This window comes from Carettochelys insculpta, chromosome 4 (genome assembly GCF_033958435.1).
Source record: "Carettochelys insculpta isolate YL-2023 chromosome 4, ASM3395843v1, whole genome shotgun sequence".
NCBI lineage: Eukaryota > Metazoa > Chordata > Testudines > Carettochelyidae > Carettochelys > Carettochelys insculpta.
Window position 1 is genome coordinate 86,998,726 of NC_134140.1, and position 26,787 is coordinate 87,025,512.

At 42.6% G+C, this 26,787-nt stretch overlaps 1 protein-coding gene across 5 annotated transcripts in view; it reads right to left on the reverse strand.

Annotated features, from left to right (window-relative positions):
- SMAD1 (SMAD family member 1) overlaps window positions 1–4,966 on the reverse strand; it is a 65,185-nt gene extending 60,219 nt beyond the window's left edge. For 2 of the 5 annotated variants that reach the window (XM_074993248.1, XM_074993243.1), the window contains exons 1-2: window positions 4,769–4,966; window positions 1,724–1,793 (exon numbers count right to left, since the gene is read on the reverse strand). The gene's annotated coding sequence lies outside the window, so the exon portion shown is untranslated. Of the gene's footprint in view, window positions 1–1,723; window positions 1,794–3,312; window positions 3,905–4,768 lie in introns of those variants that run through there. The other 3 variants (XM_074993246.1, XM_074993244.1, XM_074993245.1) reach the window with 2 other exon arrangements.
- Between the last annotated feature and the right edge of the window lie 21,821 nt (window positions 4,967–26,787).

The window sequence follows — 26,787 nt, forward strand, 5'->3', positions numbered from 1 at the left end:
ATGCCTTGAAATTGGACTGTTTATTTTATGAAGTTTGACTTTTCCTCCCTGAAAGGCGCTTCCACTATGCAAATCTGCATGTCTTCCATTGAGATTGTTGATCTCTGTAGTTAGCCATCAGCAGTGAAATTCTGTCCCTCCTCCACTACTCCATACTTCACCCCACAAGGAAGTACCATCTTTAAAGACAGAGGTACTGGTATAAGTACTTTCAGTAGGGGATGTAATTTTTCCCCCTAAAGATAGTTATATTAATACAACTTCTTATGCAGATAAATCAACAGAAAGGCGGCTTATGCCTCCTCCCAAGCAGTATGCTTTTATAACAGTGATAGGCAACCAAAAATAGGGAGTGGGCAGCATGAGTGGTCCTCTTTAACCTCCATGGGCTGTAGAAAATCAAGGCCCATGTGTTTCTGTCTGCAGCTGCATGGACTTCCTGTCCTACACCGCTCCTGCACCTGGGTACTGCCCTGCACTTCCTGCTCCCCTCCACACACTTCCTCCCAGAGCTTCAGGATTGCTGCCAATCTGCCGATTTTCCCCATCCCGGAGCTGGGAGGCACAGGGAAGAGTAGGAAGTATGGGACTCCAGTTACGTGAGGTGTGCGAGGGAAGGAGGCAGATGGGGGTCCACAGGACACAGATGGAGCCCGCATGCACCACAAGTTGCCCACTACTGCTCTAGCTGACCAGAACAATGTACACACTAGAGAAGTTATACTGCTTTAACTAAACTGGTTGCAATGTCTGTGTGCAGATGAGCCCTTAAGCCACTGGCATCTCAATAAAACAGCTTGACAAACCATTGTGTTTTAAAGACAAAAAACTTTCATGAGTTCAAGAACAGAGACCTAGAAAAATCTTCTTCATAAGAACTGGTAATCCCAATTACTACAGACAGCCTTACACATGCATACAAAAAGGGGCTATCTGAACAGTAGTATGCAGAATAGTTCTCAGGAACTGGAATGGAAATACACAGCATAACTGGGCAAGTTGGTCATAAAAAAAACAAACCACAAATAAAAAGAACATTAGAAGAATCACTTCATTAACCACAAGGCAGTCTTTGTGACCTCATGTCCATTTTCACAGGTTTTACAGTCCTTCTTTCAATAAGGTCATTTCATTAGTCTGTTTCAGTGCAGCACAAGAGAACTCCTTATCCACTTCTTACAAATATTTCTCTAAAAAATGGGCTTCAATGCTTTACTTCTAGCTTGAAAGTAGCTGACCTAAAGGGCATCTTGTTCTGCTCTGACTGAACTTGTATGCTCTTCCATCTTCCAGTAATATTCTATTGATTTTCTAATGTTTTCCAGAGCCTCTCACAAATCCCACAAATCCATTTTAATCTGTAGCTATCACAGAAACCTACAGATGGATGCAAAAAAAAAACCACGCTAGTTTCTCCAAATTAGCAGAGATCATATATGATCCAGTTGTGATTTCACACAACTCAAACCAGACAGCAACAATTAAGTCTACCACCACCTAAACACCGAACTATTAACATGAGACACCAGTAAATACTAGGAAGGCTACAGACAAAACCCAAAGGTAGGATTTGCCATACGTGCACTGTGAAGCTTTTACTATCAGTACAAACAGCAAGGTGACTTAAGATGTTTTACATACAAAACAGTTCGGTTCTGAGGTCCTAAGCTAAAATGCTAGACAGAAATTATTTACAGGGAAGAAAAAAAAACACACAACCCACCTGTAGTTTTTTTTGTTTGTTTGTTTGCTTGTGTTTTAAATCACTTGCCTTCACTGATGGAACGAGTGAGCTATTGACAAACAGAATTTAAAATTACAGTTAGTTTTAAAATAGGTCTCGTCATATCAGTCAACATATGACCAAGACCTAGTATGTACCACTCAGGTCTACTGAAGCATTTCATCAGATATATTCAGAGTCACTACTTCTGGTAAGGATAACTAGTAGACTAGAAAAAGCTTTAAACTGTTTTTTCCACTTTTGCCACTTTGCTGTTGGATTGTGCAGTCAGCAAGTAAAGCCTGATCATATTTGAATCTCACGAACTGTATGTAATTCTGCTTTCCTCCAATCCAATGAGCGCGCTATGGTCATTTTCTACTTCAGTTGGTAGTGGCGGGGGGAAGAGGGTCAGCCATCAGGCTACCTCTGCTCACAACTTTGATCTTCCTTTCCAACTCTATGCATATAAAGTATTTTGAGAAATACACATAGTGCTCTTTAATTTCACCACCACCCATTTTTGAAGCATAACGCAACGCCACGCCACGCATGGCTGCTTTGGTGCCCTCCATAATGTGGTTTAATTATGATGACTGAACTAATAGGCTCACATCACAGACTTTTACAGGTTGACCCCATGTCATTCTGATGTATCATTTTGCACCAGTTCAGTGCTGTAAATCAATTTAAGATCTCCAGCAGGCTGAAAAGACTGGTAATGATGCTTTCTCTGCAGTCTCTGGGGACTCCACATTATACACAACTTACATTATTTATAAAGTTGAGATGATGCCTCCATTAGCCTTGTGAGACTACAGAAACGAAGGCTTTTATAGACACACACACCACTTGGACCGGATAGCATGCACCACTGTGTCTGAAGTATGACAACATTCAAACTTATCACTCCCTATTTATTTTTAAAACGTGGCTTTAAATGTCAGTCTTTAACTTTCACACATAGGCAGGCTCAGAATTTAGGGGCGGTCTGTAAAAAAAAGAAAAATTCACTCCAGTATTTACACACTAGAGCAGCAATGTTATTAACTATCAGGGCACTTTTCTCTACAATTTATCCCGACTTACTAGTTTGAATTGAACACTAACTTACCATCAACTTTCAGACATGTGAACTGGTATTACTTACACAGAAACTGAAGGACCTCAATCTGTTTATCTAGTCTCTTCTCTCTACTGTATTAGATCACGGCTTAACAAATACATACAATGAAAAGTAGAGAGGACAGTATAAGGAATAAAGTGTATTTGATTACATACCAAGGGGATGGAGGGGTCAAAACTAAAGCAAGGACAAATCCCTACCCTTAGAGTAGTAACCTGATCTTGCCTTGAACTGATCCTTACTGGAGACTGTGTAAGGCTCCTGGATCACTCAACTCCAAAGAAATCTCTGTCAAGTCCCTAGTTACAGTGTGAGATGAATTACAAGAGGACAGTCTGGACAAGCAGCACAGGGATATCATAATAAATGGGCTAAATATTTTTCATCTTACCATTAAAAAACCTGAAATCAGCCACGGTAGGAAAAACAAAAACAAAAACAAAACAAAAGATTTAATACTTACACAAGGTATAATGAGAAGCCATCAACTGCCCTGCACAATACTCTGGGCCAGATTGATATTTTTGCATTGTGATTGGAAGGAAGCCTCCAGTAAATTTAAGGTAGTAATTGTAGACAAGATTGAAATCAGTTTTAACACAGCAAGTTCCTTTACTCTATTGTTTGACACACTGATGTAGGGGCACTTGACCACATGAAGACCAGTAGAATAGGAGGTGTCTGTTTATAAAGAAAAGTGGCTTCTCTGGGTTGTTAGCCTCAGTTTTGTGCTTCATGTTGTATGATCCCCAAAATCATACACAAACTAAGGTCTGACACACAGGGAAAGAGAAGTCAGAAGAGGCAAGAGCCAGTTTTATGTCTGAAACATATTAAAACGCTGTATCTACCATAAACTAAGGTGGCTCGGTTTGTTTTTATTTGAAATGCACGCAAATGAAAAAGACTTAGATGCTTGTGACCATTAATTGCTCTGCAAAAGAGAAGGGCTGCATCCATTCTTCCATGCAATGAATTTAGCTTCTTCCTAAAAGTAGCAAAAGAAACTCTTCCTAAAATTAAGCTACCAATAAGCATATTTTCTATAAGCAAACTGCACAAGCAGCCAGCACATCTTCTGTAATTGGATTACCGGCTAACAAAAGGCCAAATATCGCAGTTCCTAAAACTCACATTGACTTCATTAAAACTAATAGGATCTGGCCCTGCTACTTTAAAAAAGCACGACTGACGGCTTGCGCATGGACATCGCATAATAAAATTTAAAGCTACATCGACAGCTGGATAAGCTCTTCCTGTAAAGCAGAATTGAAAAAAAAAAAAAAAAAAAAATCACATGCCTCCAAACAGACCCGCCTAATAATCAGAAGAATTTTAAGTGAACTTTCCTTGACCTCTAAAGAAATCTTGTTGCAAAAAGTTAAACCCATTAGGAGAAACAAAGACTTGGATTAGCCGACTCATTAGAGAAATGCTTTCCCCAAATAAAAACAAAGGCCATTTTCGCCGGAGCTTTACAGAAACTGTTGCAAGTTTCTCCCGCTTGGCTCTGAACACAATGGGGCCGGGGGAACGGTCCGAAGCCGCAGAGGAGGGTTTTCTAAGGCGAGACCTCCTGGCCGCCTCATTTGCGGGTCCTCCAGCTCAACAAAGAGCCCTTCCCGGAAACTTTACACCGCGGACGGCAGCGAAGAAGTCACTCACAGGTCTCCTCTCCCGGGCGCCCGCGGAGACGCCATCATGCTAGGGCGCCCCCCCCCCCATACGCACCCGCCCCTCCTTGCCCCCGGGCATGCTGAAAAGAGCCCCCCGCGCCGGGTAATAAATGGGGAGAAGGGGGCTGCGGCGGGTGGGTGGCCACCGTGCAACCCCCTTCCCGGAGTGCAGCCGGCCCGGCCCGGCACGCGAGGGGGTAGGGGAGGTCCCCGCCCGGGCGCAGGAGAGGGCAAAGTGGTTACCGGCTGGAAGCGGAGGCACCGAGCGCAGCGGGGCGGGCTCGCTCCTTCCTTCCCTCCGCGGGCGGCGGCGGCGGCGGCTGCTGCTGCTGCTGCTCGCGCGGCCCCTGCCGCCAGGCAGCCCCGCGCTCGCTCCGCCGCTGCGCCTGAATTGATCTGGTCTCACTGGCGTCAGGCAGTCGGAGCCGCCCAGCCTCCACTTACCCCACTGCCAATAGAACACACACACCCCAGCCCGGCGAGGGATCCTCTCCCAATTCCCACCCCCGTCAGCAGCTGCAGCTGTCTGGGGCCCCTGAGAAGTACTGGCTCCTCCTGCAGGAGCGTTGTTAGGGGCCGGCCGGCCGGCCTCTAGCGTTGGGAAATAATGGCAGTGGCTTGTAAAGCAGGGTGAAAAAGCCGGCCCGGTACTGCTTGGGGGGCGCTTTTCCTGTTGCAGCGGGGTTAGCAGTCCGGGGGTGCACTTGTTTCACGTTTTCATATGTTTTCCTGCAAACACGAAGGCGAGTAACTTTCATTCATTAGCTGGTTGTATTATTGTTTAGTCTCACCACCATCTCTCGTTCCCTGGTCCGGATTCTGCAATGTGCTCTGTGCTTGGGCAGAGATTCACCACAGGCCTCGGGCTGGGAAGCAGAACGAAGTTGGTGGGTGAGAAAAGAGACTGGGAGCTTGTCTACACAGAGAACTCTCCCACATAAATTAAATCTGCTTACTTAGCCCATTATTGTAATGCCAGTACTGCACATTTCCCCCTGTAGATAAGACCTAAGTATTATATTAACCTAATTTTAAAATACAGCGCAATTGAGGCACAGAGAGGTTAAAAAGGTTCTGATGCTCCTCACTCTTCTGTACAGGAGTAATTTTATACCTTTGAATAGTTGTCCTGGATTACTCACACAGGTAACATTACTCATGGGTGTCAGGTCATGTCTGCATTCTGGGCTCTCCAGGGGCATCCCTACGAAGCTATGGCTAGACCACTATAAGCCCACAGTGTAGACCAGTGTTTCTTAAACTTTTTGAGACCATGGAACAACCATACCAAACAACAATATTTTTAATGCAGAACACCTATGAAAAATATCTTTAAAAAAAACCCAACAACAAACAGCAACATATGCAGCAAAACCAAAATGAAGTCATTGAATCAGGTATATCAGGTATCACAGCAGTGAAGAAGTAACATTATATCTGGTTTCAATAACAGAAAATATATACATTAGTGCATGATATCAAAAAGCTGTCAGATGCTCAGAATAATAGCAACAGAGAGATAGCCCTGTTAGTCTATATTCTATCAAAACAAAAAAGCAATAATGTAGCACTCTAAAGACTAACAAAATCACCTAATAAATTATTTTGTTAGTCTTTAGAGCACTACATGACTGCTTTTTTGTTTTGATAAAATAACAGCAAGTTATTTGAGGAACACCAGTGTTCTGCTTAACATAGTTTGAGAAACACTGGTGTAGACAAAAGCCTACAGTAAGGAGAAGGGGAAGGGAACACCCCCTCCCTGAGCAACAGTAGCTAGGTTGACAGAAACATTCTTACATCAGCCTACACCAGGGATTAGGTCACCATAGCTACCAATGGTCAGGTGTAGAGAGATTTTTCACACCCCTGAGTACCCAAGTTATGTCAACCTATATTGTAAGCCTTGACCAGGCCTCAGGATCTGCAGGCACTACACCTAAGTGATTATGCCAAGATGACAAAAGAACTGTGGGGTAGATGTAGGAACAGAACCTAAGCTGTCGGGCTCTTAGACCTCTGCCACAGGATCACCTTTACTCCCATACAGGTTAATAATGACAATGGAAATTCAGCCATCTGTCTGGTAAACAACAACCATTGTAATAAATACAACAGTGGCAGAGATGCAAACTTTGGTAAAGAACTTCAGGGTATCTCCTCTCAACTCAAGTAAAGTACCATGGGTTCTTTAATATCCACACAAAGCAGCCAGGACCTTTCTTTTTAAAAAGGGATTCTCTTGGTTTAAAATTTGTATTTTAAATAAACCAGTTCCTTTACCTGTGACCATGAGCACCATGCATTATTACAGATGAAAGGTCTCTAATAATTCAGTTTACTCTGACCCATTTATGTCATGTTTACTTTTTTGTATTTTAGTCAAGGTGCATGATTAAAATCAGGTTTCCCTTTCCGGTCCTCATAAATCAGCTGAATGCTGCAATGTGTGAATTGGAAATATTACTGTGAAATGCTTGCATGCAAACAAAATAAAATGTTTTAGATTATTTTGAGGGTATGGAAAACATTAATAAATAAAGAAGTGCAGAAGAAGGATAACATAGTTAGTATTTATTATTTGCATTGTGGTAAAACCTACAGACCCCAGACAGGGTTCAAGACCCTGTTGCGCCAGGCACTATACACACAGTGATAAGATAGTCCCAGTCTCAAAAGTTTAACAGTCAAAGAACATGGTGACCAGATCCCTGAACATAGGTGTTGTTCCATTGACCTCCGTGGGCTCCAGTGAGCCCCAGTAGGATCTGTCCATACAGGTCTCACTATAGCTGGAGAGCCCTGACCCCCTTTGCAGCAATGGTGTCTGGTTAGGAAAGCTGACTATCCTCTGTGTAGAACTGGAGCCTTAGGAGATATGACAAAAAGCTAAGGAGTGACTAAGCAGGGCAGTTTGTCAGGTGTCCTGGTAAATCCACGTTTTTTGCTATGTGGAGGTGGGGAGGTTTTGGGCTTGTTTGTTGGGGGGTATGATGCAAAGGAGTTATAGCACTGTCTATTATTTAATTCACACTTCTTTGAGGATGTTTAATGGCTACTCTCCCAAAAAAGTGTCTTGTGAAGGGGTAATTGAAGGAGGAGAGTGTAGTGGTCAGTCATAGGACATAGGGACAGATTATTGAATGTCTTTAGGCACCTAATGATGCAGAAAGGCACTTAGTGGGATTTTCAAAAGTGATTTTCATTTCTTTGGCACTTTTGAAAACTCCCCTAGGCGCCCATCTGCATTTTTAGGCTCCTAATTATCTTTGAAAATCTAGCTATAAGAGACTGCACGCAAGAAGGCAATGAGATGAGAGGGGGAGGAAGGTACAAAATGAGAATTTATGTAGGCAGAATTTCCTTAATTCCTTAATTGTTTCTTCCTTACCATTCAAATTAAAAGCATGCACTCCAGTATTGTGATTTACTATATAATAGTGTTCATTATCATCATCAACAACCATGGACTCAGCACCCGTTGGTGTCCGATGCCTCCCTCACTATTTTCTTCCATCTTTCCCTATCCAGTGTAGAGTGGCTTAGTTTCTGTAGACTAGCTCTGCACCGATCTACTCTATCATCTACCCATTCTCTGTGGGGTCTGCCTCTCCAGTTCGAGCCTCCATTTTGCCGAATCCCAGGGTTTTGACTTTTTCCTCATCATTCATTCTGCAGATATGCCCAAATAGCTGTAGCTGCTGTTGTATAACCTTCTGCAGCAGGTTCTCTTTTGACTGTATCTTCCTATATTATTCCTCATTGGTGACCTTCTGCAACCATCCTATTCTCAGGATCTTTCTATAACTACTCATTTCAACTGCCAATATCCTTCCCTTCGAATCTTTCGTTATCACCCATGTCTCATGTCAGTACAACACTCTGCTGAATACACAGATTTTCAAGATGCTCAGCTTCATTCCCAAGCTAATTGCTTTGCTTTTCCAGATCTTATCCATCACCATTGAAAAAAAAAAACATTTCGAAAGAACCCTTTCTCCTCTTCATTTCAGGAAGAAGGGTTCTGTTGAAAACTGTTTGTTTGGTTTTTTTTCCTGAAGGAACCCCATCTACACCTCTTTTCTTCCTTTCGGAAAACCCTCTTCCAGAAATGTGATTGCACAAGATTGGGCAAATGAAGCATGAGATTTGTAAATCTATCTATCTCCCACATTTGCGTTCCTCCTCCAAAAGGGGAATGCTGTGTAGATGTGGCCACAGTGTTGTTCCATACTGCCCAATGGGCAACTTTTTACCTGAAATGGTTCAGCAGAAACCATTTGCTTATCAGTTGCATTGCATTTTGCACGCACCAATGAATAAATATATGGAAGTAGGAGCATTTTATAAGAGGAAAGTATCTTACAATTCTAACTGGAGTTCTGCAATTTCATATTTGTTTTCTTCCTCCAGCTCAGCAGTAAAACAAAACCAGTAACATTACTGCCTTACCCATTCTCTGGCTGTGACAGCCCACTCGATCATTTATACAGTTTTTGTTTTAAATAGGATAGGTGAGGAAGAGATGTCAACATATACCATGTAGGCCACCTGCTTAATCATTATCATTAGATTATATGAAGGGGGACAGGCAAGCGATGACTTAGTTGGGGTTGATCCTGCTTGAAGCAGGGGCCTGGACTCAGTGACCTCCTGAGGTTTCTTTCAGCCCTATGATTCTAGGAACTATGTAAATCTGTTTGGGGAGGATGTCCCATGCACGAGGGACAGCATGGAAGAAGGCCACAAAAGTACTGATAAGAGCAAAGGGAGATGTTCAGGACTGTATAGGAGCCTAAGACTGACCAACTTTTACCAGAAAGCTTTTGATCACAGTATAGAAGTCCACCTCCATTGATCTGATTGTATAATAACGGCTTACCTTTGTGCCATGTTTGCTACTATACAAAAACAAACAAAAACACAAATCTCAAAAAGACCATCAACAACCAAAGAACCTAAAGAGGCCCATTTCACTCCTCAACACACAATTTCTTCCTGAATTAGCCCATGGTGATTAAGTAAGATGTATACAGAATTAACATGGAACTGACAGCTTTATAACATTATTAAGCAGATTTCTCTCTGTTATATTAAATAATACTTCTGCAGCAAATCTATCTGGAGATGACAAAGAGGTCTTTGATCGTCTTGAGTAATCATTCTATTTTTCTACTGATGGGATTTGGACCAAAATTCATTACTTGAATAAGATTAATGTACCCAACCACAGCAGCAAAGATCCTTATTAATGGTTATGATTCCAAAAGCCTGCGGCTGAAACGTGGTACTACACAGACCTAGCCCTTATCTCTCTTATTGTTTGCACTTATTATGGAATCTCTGAGGCAAATAATTCATTCCAGCAATGGCGTTTTTGGTATAGCAATGAGCAGTATTAAACAGCAGACTGCATAACATATACTGAGGACACATTAATTTTGCCAGTAAACCTGTAAGTGTTCTTAGGCAACTTAGCAAATCATTGTAGTGTTTTTGGGAGAGTTTTCTGAATCCAAAATAAATTATAGTAAGTCAGAGCCTCTCCCTCTATACTTTTCCCGGGGCCATTCAGAGTCCTTTAAAGATAATTTAACCTAGTCTTCTGCATCACTTTAATTTGGAATATTGGAACGCATGTACCCAAAGAGTTTTTGGACATTTTTAAATTAAATGATCCCCCTTTAGCATCTCAACTTAAAAGATTTACACAATTGGGATGTCCTAAATTGGTTTCTTGGAAGATATCACAGGATTAAACTTCCCATCTTGATTACTATGTTCAGGTTCTTGTATAGTCCCTGTCCCATTTACATATAATTTAAAAAACCTCTACAAAGCAGAATATGAAAATTTATGGACACAAGTGTCAGATACAAACTTAAAATATATTTTTATCAGAAAAAAATTAACAGCAGTTTGGCATTTTCAAAGCTAGCTTTTTATTGTTTGGCAACACAGAATTCTGGGTCCATAAGCTGACTGGCACAGAAATGGCTCCCAATATATCCTGTATCAATATATTTCTTTCCTTCAACTCTGTGTGTGTGTGTGTGTGTGCGTGTGTATATACCATCATCAACAACCACCATAGGCTCAGGGCCCGTTGGTGTCCGATACCACCCTCACTATTTCCTTCCATCTTTCCCTGTCCAGTGCCGAGTGGCTGAGTTTCTGTAAACTAGGTCCACACCAACCTACTACATCATCCACACATTCTCTGTGGGATCTGCCTCTCCTATTCGACCCATCCATTATGCCAAATACCAGGGTCTTGATTTTTCATTTGTCGTTCATTCTGCAGATATGCCCAAATAGCTGTAACTTCTGTTGTATAACCTACTACACTAGGTTCTCTTCCAGCTGTATCTTGCTATATAATTCCTCGTTGGTTACCTTCTGCATCCATCCTATTCTCAGGATCTTTCTATAACAACTCCTTTCAAATGCCAATATCCTTCTCTTCGACTCTTTAGTTATCACCCATGTCTCACATCCATACAACATGCTGCTGAATAAACGTTTTCAAGATGGTCCTCCTTGTCTTTTACCTCTACTTGTTCTAAACCAACTTCTCAACTCTTCACACATTCTCACCGCTGCCTCTGCATTGTCATTGATATCCTTCAGCAGCCGTGTCAGTCCGCTATCCACTCTGTATGACTCCAATAAGACCCAAGTCACTTTCTGACCTATACTGTCAAATGCCTTCTGAAAATCAATGAAGCAATTATAGATGTTCCTTTCGCTTTCATTGAGCCTTTTCCTCCATCAATCTTAGTGCCAATATCTTTCTTGAATCCCGCTTGCTCCTCTTTGGGATGTTCTTCTGTCTGCAATCTCAGTCTCTCCGTCAGTATTCCCATCCTCATCTTGCCTACAAGATTCGTTAGGGCAACTGTTCTGTAGTTCTTGCACTCCAACATGCTTCCTTTCTTGTGTATTGTCACTAGCACAGATCTTGTCCATTCCTTAGGTGCCTTCCCTTCTTTCCCATTCCCTTAGGTGCTTTTCCATATCACAGTCAGTGTATTTCCTGAATCATACTGTCTCAGCCATATTTGATCATCTCTCCCATGATTGTATAATTTCCAGGGATTATATTTGGAAGGTAGGTATGCATTATAATTATACATCAGGAATAAAAGTAGGATTCTTTGTTTAATGGTGGAAGGCTAACTGACAGATTTCTAAAATGGAACGTGGAGATTAGTAAAAGAGAGGGAGCTGTGCTAGTCTGTACGCTATCAAAACAAAAAGCAGTCAAATAGCACTTTAAAGACGAGCAAAATAGTTTATTAGGTGAGCTTTCGTGGGACAGACCCACTTCTTCAGACCATAGCCAGACCAGAACAGGCTCAATATTTAAGGCACAAAGAACCAAAAACAGTAATCAAGGAGGACAAATCAGAAAAAAATGATCAAGGTAAAAAATTTTCGCACCGCTCTTCAAAGAGAAACTGCCGAGCTGGCTTTTATATTCAAATTTGGCACATTAACACATGGTTTGAACCAGGATGGGAACTTTCTGGGTCACTGCAGGGGCTCGCCTGCATACTTGGCTTAATCTAATTCTTGACCTTACCCCCCACCCCTCCACTCTCTGATTTGCTCACCTTGATCATTTTTTTCTGATTTGTCCTCCTTGATTACTGTTTTTGGTTCTCTATGCCTTAAATGTTGAGTCTGTTCTGGTCTGGCTATGGTCTGAAGAAGTGGGTCTATCCCACGAAAGCTCACCTAATAAACTATTTGGCTAGTCTTTAAAGTGCTACTTAACTGCTTTTTGTTTTGAGATTAGTAAAGTTATTCTGAGCAGAGGGGTAAGTTATCTGGGAGAAGGGAGGTTGTTCTAGGCATCGGGTACTATAGAGAAAAAGCAACAAATGGGATATTTCTGTCTTGTGTGGTAAGAGGCCTGTGCTTCTGTTCTTCCTGGCCCAACTGGATGTACGTAGGAATCCTGGCAAAGGACTCAGAATTAAGCCCTACATATCACTTATTACAGTGCCTATGCATAAAGGAGATGAATTAAGGGTGCTTAGGCAAAGTTAATTGTAGCATTTTCCAACTGTTGGGTGACTGGTCTTGTGACCTTAAGTAAGTTATTAAATCATAATTTTGGAGGTTTTGTTCATTGGTTTGTGTGCGTGACAGTTTGGTAGATATGGATGAGATTTATATTAAGCATTACTCTACTTGCCTCTCAACAGTTTGTATTCTGCACAGTAACAGAAATCAATGTATTAGAAAACGTAGGAAAACATCCAAAATACTTAATAAATTTCAGTTGGTATTCTACAGTAAAGTTAATTTTTAACTGCAATTAATTTTTTTGACTGAGTTACATTAGTTAACTGTGATTAATTGATGGTCCTAATGACATGATCTGTTATTATATTTACACAGGACTCCTGCCTCAGACAGTGCACAGAATGGGTGGTGCCTAAAAAATGAGCAATTGTTCAATATTTTGCCTTTTTCTTGTTTAATGTGGGTTCCCCGTCCTTATTTTTAGCATAGTGTTCAAAGCCTGCTCTGAAGACAGAAAGGTTAATTTCCCGATGGGCTGCTGTGGCATTCATCACTGTAGTACCTGAGTATTTTACAAACATGGATTCATTTAGCTTTGCAAAACCTCAGTGTGGGGACAAGGCACTATTATCCCCAATTTACAGCTGCGGGGCTAGAGCACAGACAGATTAAGATCCAAAGTAACCACAAATTTGGAGAGCCCATTCTGGGACACCTAAGACCAGCATTACGTGTCTCTTTTAAGTGCTCCGAGCACAATTCCCATTCACTTCAAGTGCAGCTGAGAATGTAGCATTTCTGCAAATCAAATCCCAGGGTCTCAAACTGGACACCCAGAAAATGAGGGAACACATAGTTAGTGACCACCTGCAAAAAGTGTGGGTGAAAGGACTTGTCTAGCATCACACAGAAACTCTGTGGCACAGGCAGGGGTAGAATTTATTCCTTCCCTCCAGGATCAAACTTCCTCATCCTGTAATCCTTGCCTCATGCCCAATGCACCTGTGGTGCTGCAGGCAGGACTTGGCATTGCTGTCATTGCTGCTGAAGGAAGTGGTTGCTATTGTGCTGCCCCTGCTTTCCTGGCTGGTGGAGGAGGGGGAATGGCATAGCAGCTGAAGCAATGGGGGAGGTCTCCAGCAACCATCTGCTGCTCTGCTAAGCTGCTGCCTTGCATGCCTTCACTTACCTGCCCTGTGACTATTGCAGAAGAGAGTATTACCACATGCTCCCCTTGGATTTCTCTTCCCCACTGCTTGCATTGGGCTGGTGAGGCTCCTCCTTCCTTTGTCTGCCCAAGTCTCTCCCCCTCATGGTTTGCCATGCTCCCCACTATCTCCCATGGTCTGTAGTCTACTGCTTTTCCCATTTCGTGGGATCCCATCTGCTCGCAGTTTATTCCCCACACTCCCATGCATATGTTCTCTCTGCTTGCAGCTCAGTGCCCCTTTCCCACACCCACTTTGACCCAGTGGTTTGAGCACTGGCCTCCTAAATCCCTGGCTGTGAGCTCCATCCTAGAGGAGGCCATTTATGGGTCTGGGGCAAACAGTTAAAAAAAACCCAAAACTGTCAAGGATGGTGATAACTTCCCAAGGTCCCTTCCAGCTCTATGAGATGTGTATGTCTATACTTAACTTCCCTGCACTGTTACTGTCTTTTCCTGTCCTACCTGGGGCTTCTCCCCATGGTTATTTTTTTTTACCTGCCTCCCCCTTGCTACTTTTTTATCTGTCCTCCTTCCTATTGCTGTTTGATACCTACCCCACCCAAGAGGCTCCCCACTGGCCCACCTCGCTGTTTGGTACTTGGCTTTCCAGGCCAGTCCCACTCTTTGCTCTGTTCCTCTCCAGGCTCTTCCCCATCCCCTTCCTGTTTATTTCCCTTCCTCCCTTGCCTAGGATTCCCTTTGCCGTGTTCTTGTCCGCTTATAGGCTGACTAGAGAGCTTGCTTAGACACCAGATGTGGTCCTCATAAGATCCTTTTAATGGTCTGCCGGATCTGGCTGAAATTTGCAAGGTAAGTATTTCATACATGATGCCACCTAGTGGCTGGACCGTATAATACAGTTTACTATTCCACTTACCTCTCACTTTAAATTTGACATCCCGACCATTTGCAATACTTTATCCTCTATCATGCTGTTTTTGAAATTCAATATGGATCCATCTGTTATGTGTCCATGTATGGTACTGGGCTGCTAATTACCTAGCCCCACCATGTTACAACTTGACCACCTGGCTGTCCTTTAGTTGCAATGTTTGGTTGAGTTCGAATCCTTGTTCCTTCTTCTTGTTTGGCGCCTGCCCTCTGTAGCACTTGCATTGTTGCTTGCTCTTTCTGATCGGGATCTCAAACTCCCATCCTAGGGGCCATCCCTGGCCAGAGTGATTGCCCAGTCCAGCCAGGGAGTACTGATGGGTCAGGTGTGTGCACAAACCTGTCCCCCAAGCTATGCCTCTTCCCTCCACCCCCTCACCCTCTCTCCCCATGGGGCAGGGCTTCAACGGGCACCTCTGCGCTCCTGGGGGTGGCAGGAGCCACAGGGAAGCAGAGTGCATTCCACAGGCAGACACGCTCTACTTCTCTTGCTGCTGCCACTGCGGGGAGTGGCAGAGGGCTGCTGCAGCCCTGCACCGTGCCCCCCCTTTGAAGCCACATCCTGTGGAGGTAGGGGTGCCACTGAGGGGGAGGGTGGGGTGGTGGCATCTTTTGGCCCACTGGCACTTCAGTGATACCCTGCTGGAGACTGGCGCACCCTTCTGGGAGCTATGGCTGGCTGTGGGTGGTAAGATGCATGCCTTTCCCTTCATGCAGAGCTGATGGGATGTGGGGAAGGGATGTGCCCAGCTCTTCTGCTGTGACTACACTTGGAGAACAGGGGGGAAGTGAGAAGGACATGGTGATAGACCAGTTGAAGCAGGAGATTTTGGAGCTGGATTGGTGCCTAGCTAGTCATACCTCTGCAGAGTGTCTCTGGTAGCTCTTTTATCCCTACCTGACAGTTCTCTCCCAAGAGTTTTCTAAGCTGCCGGACTTGTATCAGGCCATCCTCATGACCTGGAAGCTAATCTCTAACCTTGTTCTTTAAAATTACAAACAACTTGCACAGAAAATTTCATAAAACAAGAGAGCAGCCACATAGCACTTTAAAGGCGATCAAAATAATTTACTAGGTGATGAGCTTTCATGGGGCAGACCCACTTCTTCAGATCTGGAAATATTTCCATTTCATTTTCAGCGCTATTTCCAGATCTGAAGAAGTGGGTCTTCCTCACAAAAGCTCATCGCCTGATACATTATTTTGTTAATCATTAAAGTGCTATGTGACTGCTTTTATGTTTTGTCAAGATACAGACTAACACGGCTACCTCTCCTGAAAATGTCATGAGTAGTGCCTGCTGAGGCAACATAAGTTATCAACACGTATGAAACCATCTTTCCTGCATCCCTCTCTCAATCTCTGAACGTGGCAAAACATCAAATACAACAACATAACACAGATGCCTCCTTAAGCCCTTTGGGCTGCAGTAGTTTATTTTGTAGTGCATGAAGAACACTTGTGATCATTATAATATCATCTAAATAAGTACATATCAATCATTCTGTACGGAGACAGAGAAGGACAACATGTGAAAGCACAGCAATAGAGAATATCTCTGCACTCATGACATACAATATGCCGTTGTCAGAGAGCAACCAGCTGAAGGGGCATAACGCAGATTTATGACCTGCGCTGATACAATTTCATACTGTGATCTCATCAAATCTCAATTCCAGTGGGTCAGGCTTGGTCAATGCTTGGATAGGATATGCTCAAAGAAAAACACACTGCTACTATAGGACATTATGGTGATGACTCAGCTGCTGACTCTTCCTGCTGAGTCACGTTTGAAACTTTGCCCCACCAGGAGATCAAAATGTCAGATGGCCAAATTATGTAGGTGGAGAATCTGACCCAGTGTGTCAGACATCTTTCAGGAAATAAAATCAAAATCCTTGTTTGTGATTAGCTAAATGGCATCCTAGCACAATTCCAATGTCGACCTCTCATCATTCACCCCACCTCCTGGTATAGATGTCACATTTCATTTTTAAATGGACTTTGGGTATTTACTACTTCAATATAATCATGCTGACAGGGCTTTGCAGAACAACTATGTTTTCAGAGGGGATTTCAGTGAAGTAAGGAAGACGGTTTGATCCTTCCCTTCTTTTGTTCGAACTCCTCCAAATAACAGACTTTCCCATGAACCCTTTTTACTCTAATGCAGTGGTTCCCAACCTTTTGAGTAACAAAGCACACTTAACGAGACAAGCAATTCCACAGCACGCTCACTTTTTTCAGTCTTACTAGAGAGGTTTGCAACACAGCAGTGCATGCAACAAGCTAAATAAGGATCTTGCATTAATGTTCTAAATCCACCACAGAATACACCATTTTAAACAGTGAGCACAGACATTTTCAAAATATGCTCAACTCAACTACAATAAACTCTTTCATATCCAGAATGCTATCATCCAGAACTTTTCAACAACCAGAATTTTAACCACAAGTAAATTTTAGTTATGTTTTTCATAAGTACAGTACAATGAAAGTAAATATAAATCAATACAGCAAATACAGTATAAGTTTGCAGTGTACAATGCTACTGTTGTTGGTAAATAAAGTACCCTGCATACCCTGCATACATCTGTGTTTGTTTCTCAACATCTAATCTTGTTTTTCTTTAGTGTTATGCATTGCTAAGGTATGCCTCTCAGTTGTCCAGAATATTTGAATATCTGGCAACCTCCCAGTACCAGGCCTGCTGGATATGGAATAGTTTACTTTATTTCTAATCATCGTCCCTAATCTACTCCACATGCAGCAATCAGATCAGATATCTGATGTTTGCCTTTTTACATTACAAATTTCATAATTGTAACAATATTTTTAAAAGTATAATTTTTATTAAATAATTGACCTGATAGATCATTGAAGTTTAATGAAATTCAATGGATCAGAGCAAAATGCAAAGAAGTGTAAATAGCAACTTCCTGGGTTGAGCCTGGGCCTGGGCCTGGGCCTGCTATTTGGGTCTGGGCCTGCTGGGCTGCGTCAACATGAGCAAGCCAGAAAATCGGGCCCTCTTCCGAAAGAATAAGCGGAGCGTCCACACACAAAATGTGCTCTTTCTAATTCCTTTTGCTAGAACGCGGCACTTCTTCTGGAGGCCAGATGAGGAAGAGCGCCTTTTTTCAAAAGATTTTTTTGGAAAAAAAACTTGTGTAGATGCTCTGAGGACTCTTTGGTTGAAAAAGCAGTCCTCATAGTACTGGATTTTTCGATCCCCGGCCCATTTTTTCAAAAGAGTGGGGGCTGTGTGGATGCACTCTATAGAAAGAGCAGATTGCTCTTTTGATCAGCTTTTTTGTGTGTGGACATGCTCTTTCAAAAGAAGAAGAAGAGCTTCTGGAAGAGACCTCCGGAAGATCACTGGAGTGTAGACATGGACCTGGTGTGCAAAAAGGAGGACAAGTGGGGAGGATGAGGTGGCTCCAGAAAGCAGACTTCCCTCCCTGTCAGTTTGTTGGATGCAGCATTTAAACTGTGTCCCAGCTCCCTCCTTCCACACCTTACCATAGCAGGGCTGGGGGGCAGGTTCCCCTCTAGCCCATTTGGGCCAGGAAGCACCTCCTGTAGGGGTGGCATTTCCCCTCATGGTGTCTCTGCAAAGAGCCACCATGGGAGGAAACTGATCGCCCCAGCCCCAGCCCCAGCCCCAGTTTTCTCCCGGAAGTGGCTCTGCAAAGAGCTGCGGTGAGGGGAAATTGATGAAATTTCATGGCACACTTGGACAGTTCTTATGGCACAACAGTGTGTCATGGCACACTGGTTGAAAACCACTGCTCTAATGCACCACAAAGGAGTAACTGGAATTGCTTAAGAAAACCCTGCAAGTATTAACCTGTATCAAATAAGAGAAATGCAAAATAAATCTATTCTTAGTCAGGGGAAAAACAATTTCATGAGAAGCATTCCCTTTCCAGTTCTTTTCACCCCATCCCACCTTGCATAACTCCTACACACCAGCATCTTTTGTCACTTCATCTGTATTTTACATCCAATTTTGACGTTAAGTTTCTTGGTGCACATACCAGATCTTTACATTTGACTTCAAAGCACTATACACACCCATTGCATTGTATACAAATGTCAAGTTTAAAAAAATGTGAGCATTAAATGAAGAAAAAATTAGATGTGTCAAATATAAGTACCCTAACTGAAATTTATTCAAGACATTAGGCTAACACCATTTAGTGCACAGGAAAAGTGCATGTGGGATCTTTAGCAACTTGTAGAGAAAACATTGGTTTCATATCTCTTTCAGTATAGAGCACTTTTAGCACTACCATGCCCTTAAAGCATAAAATAACTTATAACATTTAACACAGAATATATGTGCTCTGTGGAATGTGGATATATACCGGTCCATTTAGCCAATAAATACATGCACACATTTCAGGATTCTTCAGCACGAAAAGCACTCAAGCGCATGCTATTTCAGCTGCGTGTCCTTTTATCTTTGGCAAAAGCAAATCAGAGAGGCAGTACCTGTTTGTTCTGTCAGAGGAATAACTTTGATTTGTGGGGTATAATCACATTAAAGATAGCTCATCAGTCTCCCAGGTACTGCAGTGCCATTTATAACAGACAATTATCCCTGCTGGAGCAGCTCTCATGATCTAGTAATTGTAAATGCCTGTTATCAAAGCAAAGCTAGCTAAATGCTACATGCTTTTCTTTCAAGCTGATTTGATCCTCTGGTGCTGTCCATCATCCTCAGTTTCCTCTAGTATATGGATATCAGTTTTCAATGTAATCATGCTCAATGCGTTTTTTTGATGTGATCTGTGTGGGCCGGCTTCACAGTAAGTGCTTACTGTTCCACTTTCCTGTGGGCTGGGACTATGCAGTATTGTACAAAGAATAAGCAGAGCAAACACGCCAGCATCTACACTAGGGTGTTTGAGGAAGTCTTCCACGATTGCATTACCATAGATGCAGCTCCACTTGAGGTCAGAAGCTAGCGTAGACATAGGTCACAATGGTCAGAAGCCAGTGTAGACATAGCAAATGTGTTGCTAACACTGTGATCTGGTCTACACCAGGCAAGATTCCCAAAGCATTCAAATTGGTTTTAAAATTCATTGTAGCTACAGAGAATACAAGGCTCCATGTCGCATAATTGATTTAGTTAAACTTCCTGAAAGCCAGTGTAACTAAACTGGTTATAACAAATGCAGTTAGTTGAACTGATACTAGCATTGTTTGGAACCCAAGGGTAGACAGCCCTCCGGATGTTGAAGACCCTTTTCAGCACCACAGCGTTTAATGGACAGGAGTCAGTAGTTGACACAGTGCTGAAGACTATGCTGGCAGCTAGCAGGCTGGTTGCACTAGTGTTACTAATGTTTTCTGAAATTTCCCTACTAAAACAATTTTGTCAGCTATATCCAGCCAACGACTGATTATCTTCCTAGTGTAGAGGACAAAGGTCTTGAGATTTGTGGAGGCAGAGATCTATGATAGTTTATGGGTCCACTGATGTCAGTGCAGCAGGAATCGCATTACAAGACTGGCCTCTTAAATTGAGTTTCTGGTCCAGCATTCCAAACCTTACCATGCACAGTACCTGCTAACATGCACAGATGTGAGGCAGGTTTGGACCTTTAGTTAATGACTTGCACAGCACCAATAACATCACTGGCTCTTACATACATTTCTAACAATATTAATTATAAATGTATGTTTTATCACTAATTCTTACAAATGGCCTTTACTATAAATATCCTTAATGCTGGAAAATAATTTCTAATTTTGCTTATTTTCATATGACACATTGTTTATCCCCCTGTATTACTAACAAAGCTAATGACATTGTTTCCTTGTTTTGCACATTGGCATCAGCAAACAGTGTGACATTGTTCTGGTGACCATATTTGTTCACTTTTGCTGCACAAGTCAATAGCAAAACTCCCACTGAATTCAGTAGGACCAGGGTTTTATCCCAAATATTCTGGAAGAAATCCACAAAAAATGATGGCTGTTTTTCATTTTTAAATAAACAAAAACAACAACAATCCAAGTGACAAGGAATATTATTTCAGATTTTTTTTTTAAAAAAAAGTCCATATTCACCCTAAACTCCTTGGCTGCGCCTACACTACAAAACTAACTTCCAAGTTGCTTATTCTGAAGTACAACTTTGAACTAACAGACTTCAAAGTTGAGCGTCTACACACATCCTGCTTCTAAGTTAAACTTCCAAGTAGGGCACTACTCCATTTTTGGGAGTGGAGTAAGGACTTTGAAGTTGGGCTCCCTTATTTCGAAGTTAACTTTGAAGGAAGGGAAAATGTGTGTAGATGCTCTGCAGGCTACTTCGAAGTAGCCCCTAACTTGGAAGTTAACTTAAACGTTAGTTGCTAGTGTAGACTCACCCCTTGAGAAGGATTTTTTCCTGACAAACTGCTGTTAAAAATTCCATTTTATTATCTAAATAATTTCATTACTCAAGACAAGTATGATTTAAACATTTGAAAACTTTTCATTTGCCTTCTAGAAGCTTGTGGAGTTTCACAGCTCTTTCATGTTATCTTTCCAGTGCTATAAGTCTGATCTGTACTAGTACATTTACCTGTTCATAACTATAGGGCCATGTCTACACTTTTGGAAGGGGCATGTAAATGACACAGATCGGAACTGGTTAATGAGGCACTGATATGAATATTCAGTGCCTCAATAGCATAATGGCAGACAGCACACTTCAGAAGTGCTGTTTTCGAAATGCAGATTGGCTGTGTAGACACAGAGACTTCGAAATAAACCCCATACATTGAAATTCCCTTATTCCCATTTCGTTTACAAGCACAACTGTCCACTATTATGCTAATGAGGTGCTGAATATTGATATCAGTGCTTGATTAACCAGTTCTGATCCCTGTCATTTAAATACCCCTTCTGAAAGGGAGGGGTAGCGTAGACATGGCCTAGGTGTCAGTACTGGGTAGGACAGAAATAACAAATGTGATACTTAATGACAAAAGGGACCATGGTACTGAACTGATGTATATCATGATAAGCAGGACAATTCTGAGGGGGGCATTGAGCCAAGATCAAAAATACCCCCAGTGCCCTGGGCACCTCCGCCCTGGCCACAGTCCCCGACCTCCACCCTTTCCCCAAACCCCACCTCTGTCCCCTCTCCCCTGAGCAAGGCATCCCACAGGATTACAAAGGTCCTGGCACAGCAGCAGCAGAGGCATTGTGAGTCTCACCCTGATGTCACTCTGTGCCAGATCCCCATGATATCCTGGTTTTCTCCTGTCCATAGAAATTTGGGGCGGCCACTGTGAGGCCCCCAAAAGCATAGGGCTTGGAGCAACTGTCCCAGTTCATCCTACGGACATGAAGGTCCTGAGGATAATAAGTTGAGATCAACTATATACTGACCTATAGGAAGAAGACACTTCACTACTGGTAAGGTGAGGAAATACCAATATGGAGAAAGGGAAACATTCCCTACTGAATATGTATCAAATGTAACAGCATCAGTGTCACGTATCATAAAAGTGGAATCCCAGCGTAAGGATGGTGGGGGAAGGAGATGTTGTCCTTGGAAGGTACCAGACTCATAGAATCCTAGGACTGGAAGGGACCTCAGGAGGTCATCGAGTCCAGCCTCCTGCCCAAAGCAGGATCAACTCCAACTAAATCAGCCCAGCCAGGACTTTGTCAAGCCAGGACTTAAAAATCTCTAGGGATCGAGATTCCACCACCTCTCTCGGTAACACATTCCAGTGCTTCACCACCCTCCTGGGGAAATACTTTTTCCTAATACCCAGCCTACACCTCTCCTTCTGTAACTTCAGGCCATTGCTCCTTGCTCTGCCATCTGTCACTGATGAGAACAGTGTCTCTCCATCCTCTTTAGAGTCCCTGTTCAGGAAGTTGAAGGCTGCTATCACATCACCCCTCAGTCTTGTCTTCTGCAAACTAAATAAGCCTAAGGCCCTCAGCTTCTCCTCATAGGTCTTATGCTCCAGCCTCTTAATCAACTTTCGTTGCCCTCCACTGAACCAGCTGACAGGTGATGGCAATGAAGAAGATGACGGCTGAGACCTCAGGGTGTTTCAGAAGGCCTGGTATAAGCATATGGAAGTGCAGATGTACCTTACTGATCCAACTTGTTAAGCTGGGGTGTTTGTGACAGTAATAAAGTATATTTGTAAATATACAAGAATTCCTATTGTGAGCGTTACAACCGTGCACATCCAAGTTCCCAAGAATAAAAGAATTGAAATACTGCACCTGCTGCTGGAGCAAGAACCCATCAGCCATCAAAGTGGTAACTAGAAAGTCATAAGTAGTCTGTATAATTATACACAATCTAACATCCCTGTGTTCCTGCAGCCCTCTTGCGGCTCACCACTCGGGGGCTTTATAGAGGTTCCACCTGTTCCTGCCTAGCTGAGCCTACTTCTAATTAGGGCCCTGCTACCTGGTTCCTCCTCCAGGTGCAGCCAACACAATAACTGTCCTGCCAGGCCAGCTGAGCTACTTTCAACCCTGGGTGAGGCGGGTGCCCTATCACTTTTGGCCTCCTCGGTCAACTGCTTACCAGTAGGAATTGCTTCCTCTTTGCTGCACCCAGAAAGAGGGGAGCCTTCATGGCCTGTCAGGTAAAACACAGCTATGTAGTACTGGTCTTGTAAGCACCCTGACACACTTTCAACAAGGCAGAAATAGAAGAATTAAAATCTTCTTTTTCCAATAATGGTACAAATAATTTGGAAATTCCCATGCCCCCTTTCTTTCTTGGCTCCATTATTAGACAATACTCTGAACACAGAACACATCTAGACTACGCACAGAGAGCCTTATCGCTGTATGCAGGACAAGATAGGTTGCATCAAGCGAGGTTGCAAATAAATCCGAAGTGCACGAACATGCAGCCCACTGAGTCTCCTTGTGGCCCTTGCTACTGGGCACTAAAAGTTCCATCATGCACTTTGACCTACTCCTGTTTGAAACCAGTCAGAATGATTAAAGGTCTAGAGAATGTGACTTATGAAGAAAGGCTGAAAGAATTGGGCTTGTTTAGTTTGGAAAAGAGAAGATTGAGGGGAGACATGATAGCAGATTTTAGGTATCTAAAAGGGTGGCATAAGGAGGAGGGAGAAAACTTGTTCTTCTTGACCTCTGAAGATAGGACAACAGGTAATGGGCTTAAACTGCAGCAAGGGAGGTTTAGGTTGGACATTAGGAAAAAGTTCCTAACTGTCAGGGTGGTCAAACAGTGGAATAAATTGCCAAGGGAGGTTGTGGAATCTCCATCGCTGGAGATATTTAAAAACAGGTTAGGTAGATGTCTATCCAGTATGATCTAGACAGTACTTGGTCCTGCCATTGGGGCAGGAGGCTGGACTCGATGGCCTCTCGAGGTCCCTTCCAGTCGTAGTGTTCTATGATTCTGATTCTATTCTGACCACAGATGGAAAAAATTATAGAGAACATTGTATGGGAGACCATATCAAAAAGCTTTGCTTAATTCAAGGTATGTCATCCACTGGAAATCTAAACCCTAGTATGAGGAAGAGAGCCACATTATAAAAGCTGAACACGAACTGGGAAATATCTTAAAAGCATTTTTAAAAGCAAATGTCCAAAAATCTCAGTGAAGTTTCAAGGAATGTAAAATGGAACAAGAACATTAAATATAACTGAATTAACTTGCAAGTCTACTGATTCTAAAGGTCACTACTTTGCTTAAATATTTGAATAATTTCTCTTTCTAATACAGCAGAATGTGTTGAGGGAGACGTTTACCTTGTCGCTAAATTAGCCTTTTCCTTATGGGCTTTATGCCAAGCTTGTAGAAGTCAATATGAGTCTTTCTATTGACTTCTGTGAGCTTTGGACCTGGCATTGTGGCATGTTGTGGATGACAAACACAATTCACTAGTTAAAAATTAAGTATAGGCTTTCTTTATAAAGCTCTTTTAACAGGCTCATAATTTTCTCAAAAGATAAAACTTTTCATGCTTCATCTCAAAAACTGTGTCAACCTCCCCAGCATTCTCCCTGCCTCGCAGCAACTGTCAGGTCACATTTTGCCCCACATTTCATTTTGTAAAAACAATATAAAACCTTCTGTCATCAGAATTTTGTCTATTATTCTTTTTTCCAATTCCAGTGTAAACAATTACCTGGAAAACAAAATCCTTCTGTATTGCCTAAGACTCAAACACTGCAGCATCGAGCTGATGTAGGACAGCCAGAAGGGAAAATTAGTCAGAAGTAAAAGTGAAAGGGCCTCACCTATTTCTATTATCTAAAATGAAAGATATGAAAGAATTGAACAGCCCTGATAGTGAAAAAATAGAATTTTAAAATTTAAATATTAATAGAAGTAACATAAATGAGGAAATCAATTTTTGTAACGTCATTATTGTAATCTGACAGAGTCACATTTTAAAAGAAGTGATCACGCGAATAATACTGGAAAAATATTGAAGTGATTAACAAAATACTTTTTTCTGTGCATTTTACAATGTTTCTGCTAAATTTAGCATTACTATACAATATTATTTAAAAGACTGTGGAAAAGCATTACCTCAGAGCCAGTCTCAGCATTTTTCAATGATTTTATTTATTTATTTTTTTTGCCTCAGCATTTTTCAATGGGGATGATTTTTTTTTTTTGCCAGCCATTTCCTCAGAATTAATTTTTCTTTACCAGTATATTACCATTCTTCACAGCGTTCACATGGTGCAATAAAATCATCTTATGAATATACCCCTAATTTAATGGACTCTTTTAAATTAAATCTTGCATGTCGAGGGGATGCTTTTAGTTTTCCCAAATAAGTGGGGTGGGTGTGAGGAAGGCAATGGTTCGAATGAAATCAGTCAATGAAGAGTGAAAAAAAGACTCTTTTAAAAGTCATTTTAAAAGGCATCATCAAGCATTTGCAAAAGTTGAAAGCATTATGGAGCAGCATGGAACCCCACAGTGAATAAGCCCGTACCACAGTCATCAAACTACCAAGCAACACTACTGTGTGTGCATTTCACACTGTCTGTTATAGAGAGCTGACCTTTGGGCTCTGCAAAACCTGAGGTGATAGAGAGGGAAAATCTGGTTACAGTTTCAAGAAGAAAAAGAAACAGATAGCATGGAGATAGAAGTTACTTTCCCAACATGTGGTATCATGGATCCCTAAGGTTTCACTTTATTAACACATTTTGGCCGTGTCTACACATGCACGCTACTTCGAAGTAGTGGCACCAACTTCGAAATAGCGCCCGTCACGGCTGCACGTGTTGGGCGCTATTTCGAAGTTGAAATCAACGTTAGGCGGCGAGACGTCGAAGTCGCTAACCCCATGAGGGGGTGGGAATAGCGCCCTACTTCGAAGTTGAATGTCGAAGTAGGGCACGTGTAGCCAATCTGCGTCCCGCAACATCGAAATAGAGGGATCCGCCAGGGCGGCCATCAGCTGAGGGGTTGAGAGACGCTCTCTCTCCAGCCCCTGAAGGGCTCTATGGTCACCATGTGCAGCAGCCCTTAGCCCAGGGCTTCTGGCTGCTGCTGCTGCAGCTGGGGATCCATGCTGCATGCACAGGGTCTGCAACCAGTTGTCGGCTCTGTGGATCTTGTGTTGTTTAGTGCAAGTGTGTCTGGGAGGGGCCCTTTAAGGGAGCGGCTTGCTGTTGAGTCCGCCCTGTGACCCTGTCTGCAGCTGTGCCTGACACCCTTATTCTGATGTGTGCTACTTTGGTGTGTAGACATTCCCTCACAGCGCCTATTTCGATGTGGTGCTGCCCAACGTCAAAGTTGAACGTCGACGTTGCCAGCCCTGGAGGACGTGTAGACGTTATTCATCGAAATACCCTATTTCAATGTCACTACATCGAAATAAGCTATTTCGATGCAGTGTGCACGTGTAGACGTAGCCTTAGTGGCTCACTTCTGCCCCTACATGAAGATCAGCTCTTCCAGGAAAGGCAGCTGCTTGAAATCTGAATGCCTTCTGCCTTTGTGGTAGAAGAGGCCCCAAATGGGGATGAAGCCTGATCAGGGTACACGGAGTCATCCCAACATAACACTAACATGCATTATACCATCAGAAAATGAAGGCCTGGAAGAAAAGTTCTGTTCATAAATTAATGCTGACC